The following is a 20,377-nucleotide window of genomic DNA, read 5'->3' on the forward strand; positions in this document are numbered from 1 at the left end:
TTTTGACAAAAGAAACAAACTATTCCTTTCCAGAGGATATCTGTTTTCAGTCTAATTCATCCAGATGTTAAACATAATTGTGCCTGCCTTTGTGCTGCAGGAGACAGTAACGTAATACCCATTTATTACAGAACATTCCACTGGAATAAGAGAAAAACACAAAATGCACACAAGACATACTATATTAGACTGGCCCATTCCTTTGGCAAGTATCACATTCAAGTATTTTCCCAGATCTTTCATTTGGGTAGAATTCATAAGTTCATTCTTAATCACGCTAAATATTATTATCACTGGTTTCCATAACAATATCAAACCGTATTAGTAGTTACAAATAATCTGGAAATACCCTTTAGTTACGTTAGCAGAGATTTAATGGTGGGGTGCAAGTTGCTCGGAATCACAGGCAGAAATTAAACACCTGGTCTGCAAACAGTGTTCAGACACGCTGCACAACAGACAGGAGATGTCGGAGGGAAAAGATTGGGGAAAGTATAAATTTATTTACTTCTGGGAAAAGGCAGTGCCTAAAGCAATAATGAGAGACTTTAACAAAGCAGCTAATGCCAGGGCAGTTATTCCACCTCTGACACAGGCGGGTAAATTCAACAGGGAGAAGGGGAAGTTTAATTTAGAGGACCGTCTGGTTAGCGTATGAATGAGAGACCAAGTGATTCCCTGTCTGTAACACTTCACACCACTTAGTTCCTGTCCAAATAGAAAGGTGTGATTTTTTTCGCATACAGCTTTCCACATTTAGTCTGTTCTACAGAAACTTCCCTTTCAAGTTCCCAAATCGGCCATCTATACCCTGCGTTCCATCATCAGCCTCGCCACTCAAACACAGCCGGTGCTGGAGGATCATTAAGTGCATTTGTGCTAGGGTAACTATTTTCTATGTAAAAATGTCTAACTTCCAGACCTCCTACCTCATCTATTTAATGTGGACCTAAATTTTATTTATTCTAAAAAAAAATATGCATAATTTGCACACCTAAGGATAGAGCAGAGTTGCTGTGTTTGTGTTAGACTGATGGCCATACCAGAGGTGACACACCAGACTGTTCATGTCCACAATGCATGTGAGATTGGTCCTTTACACACTAAAATGCTAAAATTATTAGTGTGTTATAAAGATAAAGTTTCTGGTATAAGTTCTGTTCTGCCGTTGTTCAATTATTTGGTTACATTCACACATTTCCCTATGAAAAATGCCATCTTGCACATGCAGAGAGAGGATAAAGCCTGAGGTTCGGGCAGCCTTGTGTGATCCCACATGCCCAAGCTGCTTTCAACCCTAGGTTAAACATTTCAAAATGAGGCTTTAATATTTTCCAAGACACAGCCTGCTCCTTCATCCGGTTTCCTGCTGACCGGTACAGAAAGGTGCCTCCGAATGGGAACAGATGGACTTTGGCAACAGATGCTCTAGAAGAAACCCGAGAGCCAAGTTAGCCCTCGGTGGGGTGAAAGGATCAACAGAGAACACAACACTCCAACACTCTGTTTTCCGATGTTACACTTTCTTCTGCCACCTCCACTCGCTCACATCTGGGTCTGGATATGCTCTTGCCACACATCTCTAACTGTCCTTCCCCTGCGCCCAGCCACGCTGCCTATCCTGCTCTGCAGCTGTGGGTGCTGAGCACATGCTCTGCACCTCCTGTTTCACCAAGACCTCACAAACCACCTGGGAACCGCTGCCACGGTGCCCCCAAGCACCCACAGCCATGGGCACGGCTGGGTGCATCTGGAAGCACTCAGACCATGTAACATCATACAAACTCTGCATTAAGCCCTGTGAGGTCCAAGGACCTGTGCAGCATCCTCCAGCTGCTCCAGGACATGCTCCAAGGGCCACCGATGAAGGAAAATCTGCTTGTAAGGGAAGACTAGCAAGATCACCCGAACCGCAGTATAGACACGGATGGTGTGGCCCTCGAAGGTCTGCACTCATGGTCTCATCCAGTTGCTCTCCCTCCCCAAACGCACGTGCTGACCCAGAGATTAAGGAGCAGTTACTTAGACCACTGATCAGCAGAATCACTGTTGCTACCAAATTTACAGAAAACAAGATACGAGCAACACGAGTGACCAGAATGTTACCTTCATTCGTTTCTTGCATAAAGCAAATATACAGAGAGGGACCACAGGAACTGTGGAATTACAGAGAGACAATATATACCAGATAAAGCCATCTGAAAATACATACACACACACTGAAATGATGTTTGGCTTAGTTACCTCTAGAGATCTGAAGGCACGTTCACTGTAAGTATAGCTAGCGCAAATTTTCTACCTCCAATTTTCTCTTTAGAAAACAAAAGCTAATGCTCTGGTTCCACATTCCAGCCAAGTCCGCAGGAAAGATCCGAACGTCAGTGGGAAAGAACACCTTGACATCAGAACCTGGAGTGCTTTCAGTGCGACTCGCACAGTGTCGGAGGCGATTTCCCCAACCTCACCTGCTCCACCACACGACCAGGATGTCTCAGAGGCAGCAGGAGCTCCACGGGCATCACAGCTGCGCAGGTGACACACACAGCCCCTCTGCCTCACTGATGGAAACTGGCCTTTGGTTTATTACGTTCCGTCGTGCGTAGTGTTATGGTGGCAGTGGAAAAGGAAGAAAAGCAAACAGCGGGCTCGGCTATTTCATTATCTCACCGGTCAATTATTAACGATCGTGCTTTTCTGCCTGAGTTGTTGGGGCAGTGGCCACGACTCCCGTGCGGGCACAAGTGAAAATTCTGAAGATGCTGCTGAGGCCAGAGCAGAGAGAGCAGGCAAAGTCCTCGCCCCACCAGGGCCCAGCGGACTCCCCTCCTGCGCATCCCCCCGGGACAGCATCACCAGAAGAGCATCCTTCACTTTGCCGCACACTGCCCTTCACTGTCCCCAGCCCAGGGTCGTACTGCACTGGCCAAGAGCCCTTGCTCTGGGGCATCCGAGAAGCACTACTAGACAAAAGCTAATTAAATCCAACCACAAGTCATTTGAATTAAATCCAACAAAGTAGTTAGACTTGATTTTCTTAAAAAATATTACATACTACTTTCAGAGGGGGGAAGAGAAAAAGGGGTGTACCGTAAAAGTTAATACAGTTCAAGGAAACATTGAAGTTATGTTTTATGTGCTGCAGATATTTTAGTGGGGTTTTATTTTCTTTTATTTTAACGTGTTTTGTTCATAGAACAGCACAGAAGGCACACAGATTGAGGCTGTCATCTATTTTGTGTGACTCTGAATCAACTCAAGCCTCTGCAATAAATGCTTTCCTGCCTCCAAATATATGCAATGGAGCTCTGTACTAACATTTTATAGAGTTCTTATCTGGTTAGATGAATTCCTGCTAGTTTCCAGATGGGCTTAAAAAATAAGCCGATTTTATGCCACGATTTTTTTTCCTCAAACTAAGCTGCCAACTGGATAATGCCAGGCAGACAACAGCTTCCCCATTTGTTCTTATGTAGAGTCTCTCAAGGGAAAAATCTGCTCGCTTGTGGCTACGTTCAGTTTTTACGTGGGGGCAGAGAGCAAACCAGCCTCCAGTGGGACACAGGCTCAGCCTTTGGGTTTTGCCTGCCTTCACCACACTCTCCAGGCAGGCAGTGCTAAAGCCACTGCAGAGGGTTCAGAACCTGTCCCTGGGTTTACTGCACAGAAGCAAGAGGGGACAGGGATTATGTTTTTGGAAAAAAACTCAACTCCACATCTCCTGTGCATGAGTACAGGAACCTCTGGAATACAGTTCACTGATGATTCATTTAACTCATGTTTGAGGGTTTTCTGCAAGCAACCATCCAGGCTCCTTGTCAAAACCCTGTCCACAGACAGGCCACCCCTAAGCCTAGCTGGTTTTTTTTCACCAGCACATAACATGATCAGTACTCCCAGGGTATGGAGAAGGGCTCCTGTGAAGTTACTCAGTAACTAACTCCATGTTTAGTCATTGCATTAAATACTGTTTTCACAAAGCAGCAACTTGGTATCTGATCAAGTCAAGTGTTCTGCAACAGGAGGCGAGGGGACCCTTTCCAACACTCTGAGAAATGAGAAGAAAAAAAAAAAAAAATACTCGTGCCTGCATGATGCCAGCTTGGAAGGAAAAAGACAAGCCTGAGCAATTCCTCCTGCCAGGTCACAAGCAAAGCTCTCATCTGGGCATGGAGCCGGCGACGCTGGTCATGCCTCCTCCATGTGGGAGCTTGTCTGTGTTCCTTTTGCAACAGAAAGCTGTGTGCGGGTATGCCAGAGATGACTGATGTGTTAAAGCGCTGCAGAAAAATCTGACTTCGGTCCTATGTGAACAATAAAGGTTCCAACACATCACATGAGAAAATACAGAAAGCCAAAGTCGTCACTTTTCCACCCTACAGCTCCCAGGGTTAATGCACTGCTCCTGCCTCTCCCGGGCACAGCGGGGGCAGCTGGATTCAGCAGCTCGGCCATTAACCTCAGAGAGTTTGGTTTAGCTCCAGGATTTGTCACAGATCTTTGTAAGGTTTGGCCCTTATATTGAGGATAAGATTTATTTTTTTTTTAAAAAAAAGACATTTCACCACATCAAAATTGAGACTGTATCCAGACTTTTCCAGACAGTACAGTGACGACTTCTGACTCCTCACCACTCCAAACAAGAACTGTACAGACACTGAAGCTCAAATGATGCATCTTTTGTATGTAAACTGGGGATAAAACCCTCTCTTCTTGACATACTGTTGTCAAGATAAATCCGTTAAAAACTGTGAGACTCTCGGAAACAAACACAACTTGCCCCCTAACCTGCGGGTGCTGAAAGCCTCTGCGGGGTGGGGAGCCCAGCAACAGCTCAGAGCAAATCACTTGAAACTTTGCAAAACAATACAAAGCCTCAGGAAAACAGCCCTGTCAGCCCAGCGTCAGGTAACCTGGAGCTCTACACCAGCAGAGGTTTTACTAGTAACTTGCAATAACACACAGTAACAGCATTCACTAATTACTAGTTATTTCAAAATATGAATCACATGACTCTGAGTGACCCTCCCGAACTGTAAACCAGTTGCCTTGTAAAGAAGTTATTAAATATTATATATGGTCTGCAGCTCTAATGATTTGCATCTCACAATGGCAAATTGTTCTGGGGCTGGATCCGGCTGCATTACTGTCAGGGAGGACCACGCAGCCACACTTGCCTGCTGACACCGCCAGCACGTGAAACACGAACTAACAGGGAGCAGGGCTAAAATCCACGTTTTACAAGTATTAACAATTAAAGCTTCCCATTGCCTTTGCAGGAAGCGCTGCAGATTTTGGCTGAATAACTGCCCTTTGCTCTGCCCTCAGATCCAGCCTCAGGGCAGCTCAGGGGTGATGGCAAGAACAGCTCCTGAGAGATGGGGCTTCACCACAGCCCTGCCTCACTCAAATGCCACAGCATGTTTCATAACTAAGAAAAATTGAAGGAGATGTAATGGTGAGACCCCAAAAGAGAGATTTTACAGCTGCTTCTGGCAATTAAAAGCACTACAATAAATTAGAATCAGAGAATATGATAGAACCAAGGCATAATCCTTACTCTCGTATCAGACATCAGCCATTCATTCATCCATCTCCACTGGGAAACAACTGAAGTATTCTTGGGAGACCTACAAGTCGTGAAAAACCATGCTTAAGGTTTGTTATCTATAAACTTACATGGTAACAATAATAAACAGGGCCAAGAGTAAAAACAATCAAAGGATTTTGTAAAAACAACAGAGCTGAAGTTTATTTTATTTGTCCTTGGGTTCCTAAATGTTTAGAGCATGTTTACATTATGTTTTCAAACTCTTCTTCACAACCAGAAATACTAATATACACGGGGGAGCTCTTAATTGAGAGCTAAGACTTCCAGGGAACCCTTGAATTTTAACACCTAATGCTTTCAGAGATGCATAAAATCTCATAATGCTCATGGTAAAGATATCAGGAGCTGCCATCAGTATGCCTTTCATTTCTGAACCCCACCACAGTCACTGCACAAAATTGCTTGGAAGTAGAAAAGCAAGAATTAGGGTTACAAGCCAAAGCTTGCCTCATGAAGCTGCTTTCCAGATCTGCACATCGCTGGGATGCGTTCTGCACTTGTGTGCTGCTCCTGGAGGCAGGTGACTGTAACTCTGGATAAAACGCAGGAAACATCAGCAATCAAGCACCACCACAGTAGATGCCTGCCCACCATTCACCAGCGCCTCGCGTCCTGACACTGCCCTTTTAACACGAGCTTTACTGTACCAACACCACAGAAATGTTTACAGACTACAGGGATATCAGATAAATATACCATTAAAATAATTTCTCACAGCTGTGCCAGTCTTTCATCCAGGCCCAGAGCCGTCACTGGTTACTGAGATGAGCCCCTCGAGGCAGCAGGACAAAAGGAAAAGCACCGCTACCGGCCGGAGCCCCCCTCCCACCCCGCAGGCTAATCCCTGCTCATCTGCCTTCCCAGCCCTTTTAACTTGGTGTTAGAAAGCGAAATCCGGAGGGGAAGCAACACAAACAGCAAATGCTACCCGTAAACCCCTCCAATCGCCCAGTGTGCTGTTACCTTTCCATGTTATTTTCATTACTTGGCATCAGCTGGGATACAGATGGCTGCTCAGAGTTATTGGCTTCAAAAACTAGGTCAATGCTATATCACAGATATAAAGCAAAAATAAAAATCCTGGGTTTTACCCACCAAAACCCTCCAAGTAACACCAGCCTAATAGACAAAATAACATCCCTGAGAAATCTCATCAATCCCAGGCTGCAGAGATGCGGCTGCCCTACCTAGCAAGCAAACCAGCTAGCTGGGCAGAGGCAGTGGTATTATACACACACATTCATTATTTTTTCACTAAGATCCAGTAATTCCTACAGGAGTTAACCCTTCTGAATTACATTACAGCAAAAATAGTCAATGTTTTTTAGCATTTCCTATTATTGAGTTATCCGTTTGGTAATCGTTTCTAGAACAAAGGTAACTACTATTGTTCTAAGTCATGCCAAGGTACCGGGGATCTAAGGCAGGTCCCCATGTTCCTTCAATCCCTGATCCAATACAAAACCTTCTACGGCCAAAGCAACCCGCAGACGTCTCCTTTGCTCATGCTCCTTTCAAGGCTGGTTTCCCACTCCGCAGCAGTACAAGCCGTGGCAAGGAGCAGGGTTTCTGCTGCCCGTGGAGCCGCGGCCAGCAGCGGTGTGTGTGCTGGGGAGGCACCGCTCCAGGAATTACCTGCAACTGCTCTTGCTGCCCAGCAGCCCAGCCACACTTTAGTCATGGAAATCTTCACTGGGAGTTTTGACTGAGAAAGGTTACAGGATTTGTCCCTAGTAAAACATATAATTGTAGGTCTTTAGGTGAGAACAATCAGATCATATTTGAAAGTCTCATTAGAAAAGAACAACATTTAGCCAAACAAGGCTTCCAGCTGAAACCACCCCGAAGGTGCATTTAAATGCTACACCACCAGCATCTGAGCTCTTTGAACCCACAGAAAAATCTTTAGACAATATCATACACACAACGCTGGGACACTTTAATTTCTGAATCAAGGGGCTGTACCAGCCTGGATAAGCAGCTTTAATTTTACTATTTAATGTCATTTCTCAAACCAGCTGAACTTCATTTTGTATGGCTCATAGATTACTAGTCAGCCATCCCTGGGCCTCAGAGCAGGATCTGCTCAAGCCATTTAAATGGAAATGCAGCTGAGCCAACGCTGCTGCTGGAAGGGGAGAGGCTGTCCTCACCCCTCCTTTGCCCAGCACTTCCTTCCTTCCCGTCCCCAGCACCCGCCTTCCTGCAGCTCTAGTACTCAGGCTCTGCCGAATTGATTCGGTTTACTAATTTGGCAGAAGCTGTCCAGGGTTTTAAGTTTTCTGATGATTTACTGAGCTGGAAGAGTTCACAGAGGACCTGGGTGGATGGTGAGTCAACGCCAGTGGTGAGCAGATGAGAGGAGCGTGCTGCCGGGCAGGACGGCTGCGTTTTTAGCAGCTCCGAGCCACCCCGGCAGCTTGCGCTGTAATGCAGAAGTGCATCACAAGCCAGCTCACGCTCTTGGCGTTAGTGCTGTGCCATGTTATCCTTTGACAGAAAAAGGAGTCTGGGCACAAAACATAATAAGCATCAGGCTCCGTCCCTCCAACCTACCACCACCTGAGCTAACTGCAGTGGGTGCACCCATGGTGATACCTGGGGTAGGGATGTGTATCCAGCACTCCCAGCAAAGGGAGCCTTACCAGAAATCTGCTTTTCTTGATAGTGGCTCCACTCGAATCTTGTCAAAACTCTTTCTTTATTTTGGCTAAATGAAAGGGCACTCAGAAAAGAAGTAGGGCACCGTTTCAGGAACGTGTCACTTGCCAGTAGTTGTATGCTTGCTTTTTTCACAGATAATTATAAAACTAGAATTTAAATGCAGCTTATTGCTACATTTAAAAAATTTGTTCAGGAGTCACACTCGTAGCTAAGTATTAAAGAGTGGTGCAAGACGCTAATAAACAACTCCCAAAGAAATGGTAATCTACTTGTTTATCTTTTAAGCATTGCAAAATGTGAAAGAACTAAGAAGAGAGGGACATTATGGTTCCCCTGGGACAAGGGTCTGGCTGAAGAGTAGAAAAGCCAGCTGCTGCCTGCTTTTGTCATCAGGTACGTGCTCCTCTCTTGCTGTGCTTAGAAAAATAAATAAATTACAGGGGCTTCTGGTGGCATGTTGATCCAGTTACACAGCAAAGGCAGCAGCAGGCTTTCTGCTTTCTCTCACAACACTTTAGTACAATGGTGTCTTTGTTATGGGGAGGCTAAATAAATAATGCAGCCATTAGATGTCATAAAGAAATGGAGCATTAAGCGATACAGAGCGGGGCAGCTCTGCCATCTCCAAATAAACCAACGCACAGCAAAGAAAGCTGCAGACTGCCAGAGGCTTGGTCCAGCAGCATGTGGTTTTTTTAAGGCAAAAATTACACAAGGTCAACAGAGATACAGAACGTGAAGATCTGGGCATGAAGTACAGTTCAGTTTAGAATAGTGACTGATAACAGGTATTTCTCATGTGCTTTTGTTTTCTGCAGTGAAGCTTATAAATGTATAAAACCAGCAGGATCTGCACTAATGACTCTTGAAAAAAAAAAAAAATATCAGTCTGTCTCCCAACACAACTTGAGCACAAATACTTCCACAAGTAGAAGCAATGTTATTCTAATAATGAAGCATCAGAGGTCTCCAGGCAAACCTGGCTCATTACTCACTCAACTTCAGATTTGGTAAGCATTCATTTGGCCAGTAGTCTGGAAATGCCAGTTAATCATTTGAATTTTGGAGTCTCCCTGAATTTCAGAAGGCATTGGGATGACACAATAATATACAAAGTCATTCTACCTTTAAGATTGGTATTTTAGGAAGCATACGTTTTCTTTTGAATGAACCATTCCTGCTAATAAGGTCTTACTCTGCAAGCTATGCACAATGCAAATGTCACAACAGCTTTTGCAAGAGTTTTCACTATGGAAAAAAACTCAAGAATAAATTTCAAGACATTTTTCAAGTGGTAAAGTTCTAAGAAATTAGTAACAGAAGACAGAAAGGTGTCTGTTCTGGAAATTCCTGTAAGTGGATATACAAGATGCTACAACTGATCTCCCCCCTTTCAAAATATGATTCTTTTTATATATAAAATCAATTTTCCTAGATACACAATGTGAAATTCTATTATTCTCATCTAATGACTGACAATTTGCTAACAACTCCCACAGAACTGGAAAGGGTTTCTTTTTTAGTTGGTAGGAACAAATCTTTCTCGTTTTACCAGTCTGTTTTGTTTAATTCAGGCAAAATTACTTGCAACATATATAAATATATATAAAGGTGCTTTGAACTCAACACTTCTCAGACACAGAGCTGACAAGCTATTCAATGGCCAGGTTTGGGGCTACGCAGCGATTTAACCACGTTCACACAGTAAGTTAGCGGCAAAAGTGGAAAGAGAACAAGTCTATTTTCCAGTTCCCTTCCCTGCTGACCAGACCAGATTTCCCATGTTAGATGACCATGCAAGAGGGAAGCTTTGTGGGTGCATTTTCAGAGGTCAGGTCAGGTTACGGTCTCAGATCCTTAAGCCCAAGACTCAAGAGTACACATGCAAGCTCATATTCCATTAGTATGCTAGACTAGGTTCTACTGACCCTTCTGAAACACCACCCAAGAGCCTTTGAAGTACCACAAAAGCAATTCTAAAAACCATGTCGCTTACCATGGGCCTTCACATGGATGTGAGTGTCTCCTCTACATTAAAGCATAAGATCTGCCATGGGGAAAAGGAGAGCGCCTGGTGTGAAAGGAAGGGCAGGGAGGAACCAACACATCCTGGAGTCGCTCCCACCCATGTAATTTTAACCTTGGTTACAGTTGTCTGATATGGGGGCTCCTCAGCCCTTGCTGGAAAACGCCACATGGCAGAAACAGTAGCTGAGCTTCCCGAGGAACAGACGCTGCTTACGGAGAAAGCCATATTCTCTAGTCGAATGACTTATTTCAGTCAAGGGTTTGCAGGGACTTCTCATGAGATCAGGACTGGAAACTCAGTTTCACACTATAGAAGCTTCAGAGACATGAACTTTGCCAGCTGAGATCTGCCAGGAACAGCTTTCTGGCATCATCTCATCATAGATATTTTCAGTTTGGCAGCCGAATCGGCTAAGTAAGAATTGCTTCAGTTAATATCAAAACCACTTCTACAGCTTGTCTACAAAAAAAACTTAAAGTACAAGCTTCTGTTTTGTGCCAAATAAAACATTGCAGTTCCACCCAAAATGAAACATTTCACGTATTCAGGATGTGCAAAACCATCAAAGAACCACCAAACTGTGGACATGGCCAGCAGTGTAACTGAACAGCGTGTAATCTGGAAAAGGCTGTGAAACACACCTGGAAGTGGGACACTTTCTTGGGTGGTTAACACCTACTGAGGTCTCCTAGCAGCAGGCACCACAAGGGCAGCACTCTTACCCCTAAAATCTTACAATTAAATTGTCTTTGAGTTTTTTCTACAAATGGTCTTCAGCAGCAGGGACAGGTGAAGGAATAAAACGGAGGCAGGGGCAGGTGCAAACCACACACTTGCCACAAGCAAGACAACTGTGGTCCGCCTGGATTAGACAAAAATACAAATGTACAAGCCCAGCTGATCTTAAGCTGGAAGGACCCTTGAATGTACAAATCCCTCAGCAATGTGGAATATGTGCATACGGCCATGGTGGGGAATCAGCACAGATGACCTCCTTTCAGCCTTGATGAAACAAACATTCCTGACACAAGCCAAGCTGTTACTGCTCCAGGTTCACCATCAGCACTCAAGGGAGCAGAGAAGTTCAGCTCTGCGAGATCCTGGGGCACCACACTGCTGCTCTTTTGAGCATGCTGAAGTGAGATAAGCATCTTCTAGGACTTGGATAAATGTCCTAAATCAGACCTCGTGCTACCGGGAATACTGGTCCCTTAAAAGGTTTGATTGGGCGAAGAGCTGAGACACTGCTCATTTCTCAGACCAGTTTTGACAGTGTCAGTAACGTACAAGCTGTATTACATCGCTAATGCTTGGATTTCTGCAATACATGATATTAAGTCAAGTCATTCTTGAGTCTTCTACAAATGGTCTTGTAAAAATGGCTTGTGATATTTTAGATACCAGAAAATTCAACTTTAGCAATAAATAGGTGATACAATTGTGACTATTTCAAAGACAGAACAGTAAACCCCCAAAAATTAGCTTTATGGTGATTAGTCACAGACATGACAAACCCTTGGGTCAAACTTTTACATTTTATACGCTCTAAGATTATCACAAAGCTCAAAGAGTATGTCTACTATCTAAACCACTTGTTTTAGAACTCATGGAAAGTTTGTTGGCAATTTAAAAATAAATACTTAGTTGTAGTTTTATATTAGTAACTTTTTACAGGAAAAAATCCACTCACTGATTTAGATTTATTATCATAAATAATTAACAAGAAAAAATTGCTTCAAACCGGGACTGAAATTTTATTAGGTACAGGCTTAGTGGACAGCCCAATGCATAATTAGTCCTGGACAGATGAATAGCAGAAAGATTACTTTCAAATTCTAATCATATTCTGTTCCTGTTGTTGAAGCTAGAAGCCTGTATAGTAACAGGGACAGGTGCAGAAAAGTCCATGATCCAAGAAATGATCTTGTATAGCTCCATGTGTGGAATGCTGCACCAAGAATAAGCTCCCAAAGAGGACAGAAATGTCATTTCATATTCAGGATGAAAAATAGATACATTTGGGTACTCTAGAAAGGTCCTGTGCATATCGGCATTGCTTCATGTTTCCTGCTATAATTACTTACAACAAATGTTTATCCATTTGACTGTAATGTTCTGGCTGGAGATTTGTGTGTTTGGTTGTTTTTTTTAAACTTGTCAGATGAAGTGTTCCAGCTGTTTAAGAACAAGTCTCAAGATAATACATTGTTTTCTCAAGGTAAAAAAAAATATCTGGCAATCATTTATAAAACAGTAGCTCTTGTCCTTTAGAGTTCAAACTAAAAAATCTGGCAAGGAACAGCTATTGCACCAAGCACTTGTCTCAGATTTATCTGTGAAATCTAAGTCATCTAAATTTGGGACTGAATTTACAGCCCTGAACAATCACTTTGCATATATTCAGTAGAGACTTGATGTATTAAAGTTTCCATGCAGTCAATACACAGCTTCCAAAATAAATTCCAAGAATAGCCTTGTAAGTTCAGCATCATCCACAGCTAGTGAAACCAGAGCACTTCTCAGCTGTGAGAAGTTTCAGCTCTCATTTCTGTGCTGCCTGGATCACAGTCAGGTGGAGCAAAGGAATTGCCAATTTCAGAGAAAAGTTAGAATCAGTCGGAATACAGTAAAGTGTGTTGAGACTGGACTGGTAGATAGATGATGGGTAAGGCTGTCCTAGCAGAAGGCTTGAAAGAGGAGCCAAGTAAAGGAAATTAATTGGGGGGCACCAAAGATCCCCCAAACACCAAAATGCTGATTTGGAGGAGATTAAACACTGAGGGAACGTGGACTTTTTTTGACAAAAAGACTGGGCCTTGGAAATAAGAGTGGCAAGGAAGAGCTGCAGCCCAGGCAGGCAGACACAGTAAGAGCCAGCAGAAGAGCAGAGGCTGTTCAGGCAAACAGAAACGGACAAAAATCTCAAAACCCAAGATATAAAATAAACAAATAAACCCAAGGGAATATTAGGTATTCTTGATTCAGTGAGAAGGAAGAGCATACTTCTTGCTAACTAGGCTAGTGTCATTGTTCAAAAAGCCAAAAATAAGTTGGTCATTAATGAAAACTACCACCACAGCGTAAGAACTCACCCTGTTAGAGGGAACATACAGTTTATAAAGCAGAATTAATGACAGGACCTCAGATGATCCAAGTCTGATAGACTTCAGAATACTTACAGGCCTGGTTAAAGCTGCCTCACTTTAAGGGGCCGTTACTGTTTATCTGCAAGGGCTGATGGAAGCTGGTCCAGAGAAGACGGGAAAAAAGGCAAATAAAATGCCTGTCAAAACAGGGCAAAAAGAGAGAGCATCTGGCTGGTTTAACTTTGATTTGACCTTGTCTATTTTTGACAAGTCCATGTTTTTAAATAATCTGTTAACTTACAGTTGCTCATGATCAGTTCCTTTGATTATTTACATTCATTCTGCACATTTTCTGCACTTCATTCACTGTATGAAGATTTTCCAGGCTCAAATACTTTACACATCCCTACACAGCAGTTGGAAAGCATTCATTCTCAGACCACCTTCTGTCATTCCTCATTAGTCTGTGAGCACTTCCCACATCAGATGCAAGAAGTCTTTGGGGATAACAAAAGGCTCACGGCAGATCCCCAAGCTAGCTCAACCAGCATGCAGGTCACAAATAAATGTGTTTTACCCAGTACCCAATGCCTCCCTGAACTAACCGCTGTTTTGACAGGAAGGCAGACCATGCTTGTATTTATAGAATGATGCATATCTGTGAGAGCAAGTACCGACACTCCATCCATTTGCATACGAAACAATTATAAATCTCATTTTGAGACATATAGTCTACACCCATGCATGCACACAAGCAAAAAATGGAAATTGTATGCCACTTATGATGTACAGGACTGTATTTGGGCATAACTTTCTAAGCAGCACATCAAGCCAGAATGGGAACCAGACTTGTACAACCATAGGACCAGGAAACCCACTGAATGAGCAGGAGCATCATCCCCAGAACTGATGTAACTGATTTCACTTCCACAGCATGCTGTCTGACGTTCATTCTCACACCTTAGCACCCACCATTATTCAATGCCAAAAACTAAAAAACACTATAAAATCATCACTCACCTGATAGCAAAGGATCTTCTAGGTCACCAAAAAAATGTGCTCATCAGATTATTTATGGAATATTTAAGCACATTTATTGACTCTTAATTATGTATATGATTTGGCATAACATTAAGTTCTGTTGCTATCCTTTAAGAAGTTTTTTTTCGAGGCCCACTAAAGTAAATGGCACCTTTACACTGATTTTACCATTTTGAATCAGACCCAAATCAGACCCAAACAAGCAGGAAAATATCCAAAGCAATTAATCTTTTTCATACCCTTGGGATAAATACATCCCCTGTTTAAAGAAAGTTTACATTTGCCCTCTCTTGTTTGATATAGTGGATATAGTACACTATAGTACACTATTAAAAGAAAGAAAAGGAGAGCGAGTGCAGAGAGCTCTGCTGGCAGGCAGCAGGGTGGTAGCCAGGGAATGCAGAGCACCTTTCTTCCCTTCTCCCCTTTGCTTTTTATTCACTCTGTATTAAAATTCTATACATATAGAATTACATTAAAAGAACACCCACAGTACTCCTATTCCACTTGCATCAGCCCTACCCTTCAGTTATTTTACAAATCCATTTTCACTGTTTTATAGCAGCAAGTCCCCTGTCAAGTCACCGCTGGGGGTTCAGCCAGCACCAGCTCTTAGCTCCAAGCTGGCTGAGGCCAACAAGCCAGCCACGATGGCGACAACCTGGTTTATCATCTGAAGCCACAGGTCAAAGGCAGCATCTTCACTTATGCTTTGGGACTAGCACGGAATCAGCCCAGCCACAACTGGAAGCTCTCAGAGATTCCAGTATGTTGAAAACAGAATCTTCAGACATTTAAGTTACTAAAATAAGTAAAATCAAAGCATGTGCATTTTTCAGACTTCTTAATTGGCCAGACTTGTGAAGATTTTCAGAGGGAACAATGAAGAGCACACCCCTGATGCAAATTCATGCAAAACAAAATTTAGCTCCCTTCTCCAAAGCGTGGGAAACAAAGTTTTTCAGTTACAGGTCAGACGTATTGAAAACAGGCAAGACTTTTTTTTCCCTAAGCTGCTTCTTAGAGATGTAGGATTCATTTTGTCTACATATTCCCAAAATTCTGGGCAAAGCAAACAACTGGAATGCAAAACCCTCAGATGAAAAACTCTAGCAAAGTCAGAGGGAAGAAATGAGCTTGTTAGGATTGAAAGTACCAAACACCTGGTGGCACGTACAGCGGCAGTCACTGGTTCTCCAACTTGGAGCCCGAACTGCAGATTCAGAGGCCGTGCCTGGCCCAAGGGTAGGTACTGCCGGGGCAGGTGCAGTCCAGGGGGCAGATGGCTGTCCAGGCCGGGGATGCAGTAGCCCCTGCCCCTCTCCAGCTACAGCCTGAAGCTTATTGCACTGGATGCTTGGATGTAGTTTTCAGTTTCCATAGCTCGCTCTGCACTGTATAGGCAGCCAGCGGGACCCTGGCAGGCCTGAATAGCCCTGTTAGTATGAATCTGGCCCTTTGCATGCTTGGACTTGCACCTTAGCATGAAATAAGGCCAAATGAGACAGTATCAGAGCATAATAAAACCCTCTTAGGCAAATTCATAAATAAATACATTCGCATATTCTCTCAGCCTTTGTAAGTGGCTGGAAAATCTCCTGCAATTCCCTCCCCCCCCCCCCCCCCCCCCACTTGAAAATACTTTTCTTTTTGTCCCCTCCCCTATTTATTCAACCTGGATCTCTATTTTCTAAATGCACACTCAAATTGTTTTTCAAGTTCTAACTTCAAGATTCTCTCATTAATTTGCACATTTAGGTGTACATCATTTGGAGATGCTTCTACTTTTTAAATACATCACTAATACTTTGCAAAACACTGAACACAGGAGTTAAGTTTGGAATTCTTTAGAATACGCTTCATCGAAATACATTGTTTGTACCTGACATTGCTTCATTCTTGACATCAAATGCTGCTAAGGAGACCTTTCTTTCTGAGAGAAGAATCCTATTAACAGGTCTCTGCACAACAGGGAAAGAAGGGCCCAGGCAATTACTGCCCCTGTGAATTTTGCAGGAAATAATTATGTAGCTCAGGTCTTGAAATTAGTAGAAAGATTAAAAACCCTCCTGCTGAAGACAGCATAAATAGGCCACATTGTTACACATCAAAATTTGTTTTAGTACTACAATTCCACAGATTCTAAACTACGAAAGAATGCTTTTCACCACCGGAGTAATACCAGGTTAGATAAAAGTAGTTTTTAGAAAACTGTTCCGTCTTCAGCAGACAGTGCCATAGCTGTCCTCATCCCTCCCCCCCCCCCCCCCCCCCGGAACGCGCTCAAGCCCCGCGCCCTCACCCGGGGCTGCCCCGCACCGGCAACCCGAGTTTCCCGTGGCAATTCCAGCAGCAAAGTCCGGGAAAACGCCGCTCTAACGTTTCCACCCCTCTGAAGGGCTCACTGAACTTTAAACGGCTCTGGCGCTGCAGCACCGATCGCCTCCCCCGCCAGCATTCCCACCCCGTCCACCCCCAGTCACCTTCTCCAAGGCCAATCACTTCCAGATGGGTGCGCGCGGTTACAGTAATTAGAACCAATCAGTGTAATTTCTATAACGGGGATCATCACCGCGAGCATTCGTCACATCAAGTTGTAGCTTCCTCTGCCAGCTCCGCAAGGACCGAGCCCCCGAGCGTCCCCCTGCCCCCGGCACGGGTTTACCTGGTGTCCCCGGGCGGCCGCGGCCGGCGGCGGGCCCCGCTCGGGAGGGCAGCGCTCGCCCAGCCGCCACCGGGGCTACTTGTAGCCCGCGAAGGCAGCGGGCAGGGCCCGGCCCAGGGGGAGGCACGGAGGTGGGGTCAGGATAACAAACCTGAAACTGCCGGCGGGGGAGAAGCCTTGCGCGGAGCCACGGCTCCTGCTGCAGAGGGAGGAGACGCCCCGCAAGAGCTGGGCAACCCGACGGGCAGCCCACCGCCCGCAAACCACTGCGGGGCCAGGGCGGCCAGGGGCCGCTGGAGCTCACCCCACCCCCCACCCCCCGCTGCAGCAGCTCTCCTAGAGCAGGACCCACCACGTCCAGGCGGGTTTGAATGTCTCCAGAGAAGGAGACCCCCCAGCCTCGCTGGGCAGCCCGTGCCAGGGCTCCGTCACCCGCAGGGCAGGGAAGTTCTTCCTCACGTGGAGCTGGAACTTCTCGTGATGCGGTTTGTGCCCGTTGCCCCTTGTCCTGTCGCTGGGCACCACTGGAAGGGGCCTGGCCCCATCCTGCTGGCACTCGCCCTGAAGATATTTGTATGGGTGGAGAAGATCCTCTCTCAGCCTTCTCCTCTCCAGGCTAAACCAGCCCGGCTTTCAACCTCTCCTCGCCAGGGAGATGCTCCAGTCCTCTCATCTTTGTAGCCCTGTGCTGGACTTCCATGGTTCACCTGTTAAATTTTCAAAAGGACTGGGGAGCCCAGAACTAGACACAGGACACCAGATGCGGCCTCACCAGGGCAGAGCAGAGGGGGAAGATAACCTGCCTTGACCTGCTGGCTGTGCTCCTCCTAGTGTGCCCCAGAATACCACTGGCCTTCATGGCTACAAGGACACACTAGTCAAGAGCCCACTGCCAACCAAGGTCTTCAAGGCACAAGAATAGCTCGCAGGACACAATCACAGAATCATTTCGGTTGGAAAAGACCCTTAACAGCATTGAGTCCAACTGTAAACACAGTCGCATACGAGGAGTGTATCCATATATGAGAACAGAGAGATTGGAAAAGAATATAATTATGGAATTTAGTTTCCTGCAATTTTTAAAAGCTGGATTATAATTTAGCATTTTTCTCATCTAAGGGTCACATAAAGACTTGCATCTTAACCATATCTAATAACAGCATAAAATAAACAAGATGCCAACAAAATGAAAAACAGTTTCCCAGCTCCTACTTCATGGCCACAGCTGAACACACGGCAGCAATGCTACAAGAACGGCCAAACTTATTTTATTTAGGAGTAATAAAAAAAATTCTGAAAAGAAAATAAAAATCATATCTGGTACACAGCATTTTACCTGCCACCTGAGGTGACATTTGAGGTAACACCAGCAGGCTCTCTTACTTTCGAGAATTTTCATTCTTCAGGGCTTTCTTTTTTCTGCAGCTTGTAAACAAGAGCTCACCAGGCAGGAGAGTACAACAGGAAAGCTGAAAGTGATAGTAACAATCTTCGCAAACTTAGCTCTTTATAATAGCACACCAAGGCTAGAGGAAAACTATCTAGTACATGACCCCAATTCACCAGTTTTTAAGAATAGTTTGTTCCAAACACTTTCCCCCTTCTGAAAAAAGGGGAAGGTAGATAAATCATGCAACCCTGCCTACATTTTTATGAAGAGAGGGGAAACAAATAAAAAGCCCAACTAAATTCCACCTACTCATTTTTATCACTGAATCTTTCTAGGTACCTATAGTATCTAGAATATTCTTGACTCTAGCATTGTATAACCTCACATTATACCCAAGTTAAGCTAACCATAAGATGCCCCCCAAAGCAGCAGATCACTACCCTTAACCTTCCTCCAAAACAAAGCACACAGCCTAGGCTGCCCCAGAGCTTTATACTGAGCATGCAGCTGTGAGCATTCAGCTCACAGGCCAGGTGAAAACTATTCCACCAACACATGGAAAGAAGCCAGAAGGCAGGTAGGAAAAGGCAAACCCCACCCTATAGCCCTGAGACCAGATTAAATGTATTCTGAAACTTCACCTGAAAGCCATGTTTTATGGATGCATGTATAGCACCTCCCTGTAACAGAAACGACATGTGCAAACAAGTGATGGTTCTGTTCATTAACTTCAGAAGTTTTACTTCAATAAAAATTTAACTGTACTAAAAGACTATCTCATTCAGGTTCCAGAAGGGTAGTCATGTTTGTAAGTATGCACAAAACTTGCCCTATAATGGCTTTCCAGAGACCTATGAGAAATAAGTCAACATCACAGATTTCACTCCTTGCAGATAGTGTACACCAAAACTTTAACTTTTATGGTTTTGCTATATGCCCATTAGATGCTATACAGCCATAATGTAAATGGAGGTGTCCCTCTATTGACGGGCCCCTCCGGGAACCTTGCTGTACTACCTACAGTAGAGTGTTTTCTGCAGCTGTTGTTTCTTTTCAGAGAATGACCTTTATTTTTTTAAAGAATATCCGATTACAACAAGGACAAACCTGCTAGTTTTCCATGTGATATTTCCTTACCAGGTGAAATTGCAAGTGTCATACTTCAGCACTGAATATCCACATTCTTCCCCAATCATAGCATGGATGATGAAAAGTAACATGTGAATGAGTGGGAAACTAAACTCTTGACACAAAAGAGCCCTAAGAAAGCGCTCCAGCAGCATGTACCCTCATGTCAGTAAAGCTGAAGAGGTTTGACAAAGATACCACACCAGTATCCAAACGGCCACCAGCAGCCCAGCTGCAAAGGAAAAGCTGGGCTCTTTTTCCGTGGCTGAGTGGGGCTGTCAGGTTGCTCTTTGCTAATCGTTTGTTTTCGCCACATGATGAAGTAAAACTTTTCTCACACTGCTGCCCATTAAGCCACTAAACTCATGTCCTAAATGAACCGACTAACTGATTACCCTGTCAAGAACATTCATTAATTCCACTTGTACAAAGTGTCCCCAAGGTCACTCCTCGGCGTTACTATGCGCTCAGTTTACAGCAATGCCACGTAAGAGAACAGGAAGGTAACCAGCCCAAAGGAATGGGAGCAGGAGCTTGGAAACGCACCACGATTCCAACTTGGCACTACCTTCCCCTGCATCCTCACAGAAGCCATTGTCATCTTTATCGCCCTATCTTGTACAGCAAACTCCATACTCAGACCAAGCTGTTTCATCTATCAGCTAAGTGTTTTGTAACACTTGAAAGAGTTACTTATTTTTATTGACATATAAATAATACAAGAAACCAGAGATGAGGTTTCATTTTTGTTCAGAATATCCTAATC

The 20,377-nt window shown here is 44.3% G+C and overlaps 1 protein-coding gene across 2 annotated transcripts in view; it reads right to left on the reverse strand.

Moving 5' to 3' along the window:
• SHROOM1 (shroom family member 1) overlaps window positions 1–20,377 on the reverse strand; it is a 59,725-nt gene that overhangs the window by 38,636 nt on the left and 712 nt on the right. Inside the window, exons 2-4 of one of the 2 annotated variants that reach the window (XM_080397760.1) lie at window positions 6,305–18,562; window positions 6,056–6,140; window positions 5,558–5,627 (exon numbers count right to left, since the gene is read on the reverse strand). The gene's annotated coding sequence lies outside the window, so the exon portion shown is untranslated. Of the gene's footprint in view, window positions 1–5,557; window positions 5,628–6,055; window positions 6,141–6,304; window positions 18,563–20,377 lie in introns of those variants that run through there. The other variant, XM_080397761.1, reaches the window with a different exon arrangement.

This window comes from Falco punctatus (assembly GCF_963210335.1).
Source record: "Falco punctatus genome assembly, chromosome: 8".
NCBI lineage: Eukaryota > Metazoa > Chordata > Aves > Falconiformes > Falconidae > Falco > Falco punctatus.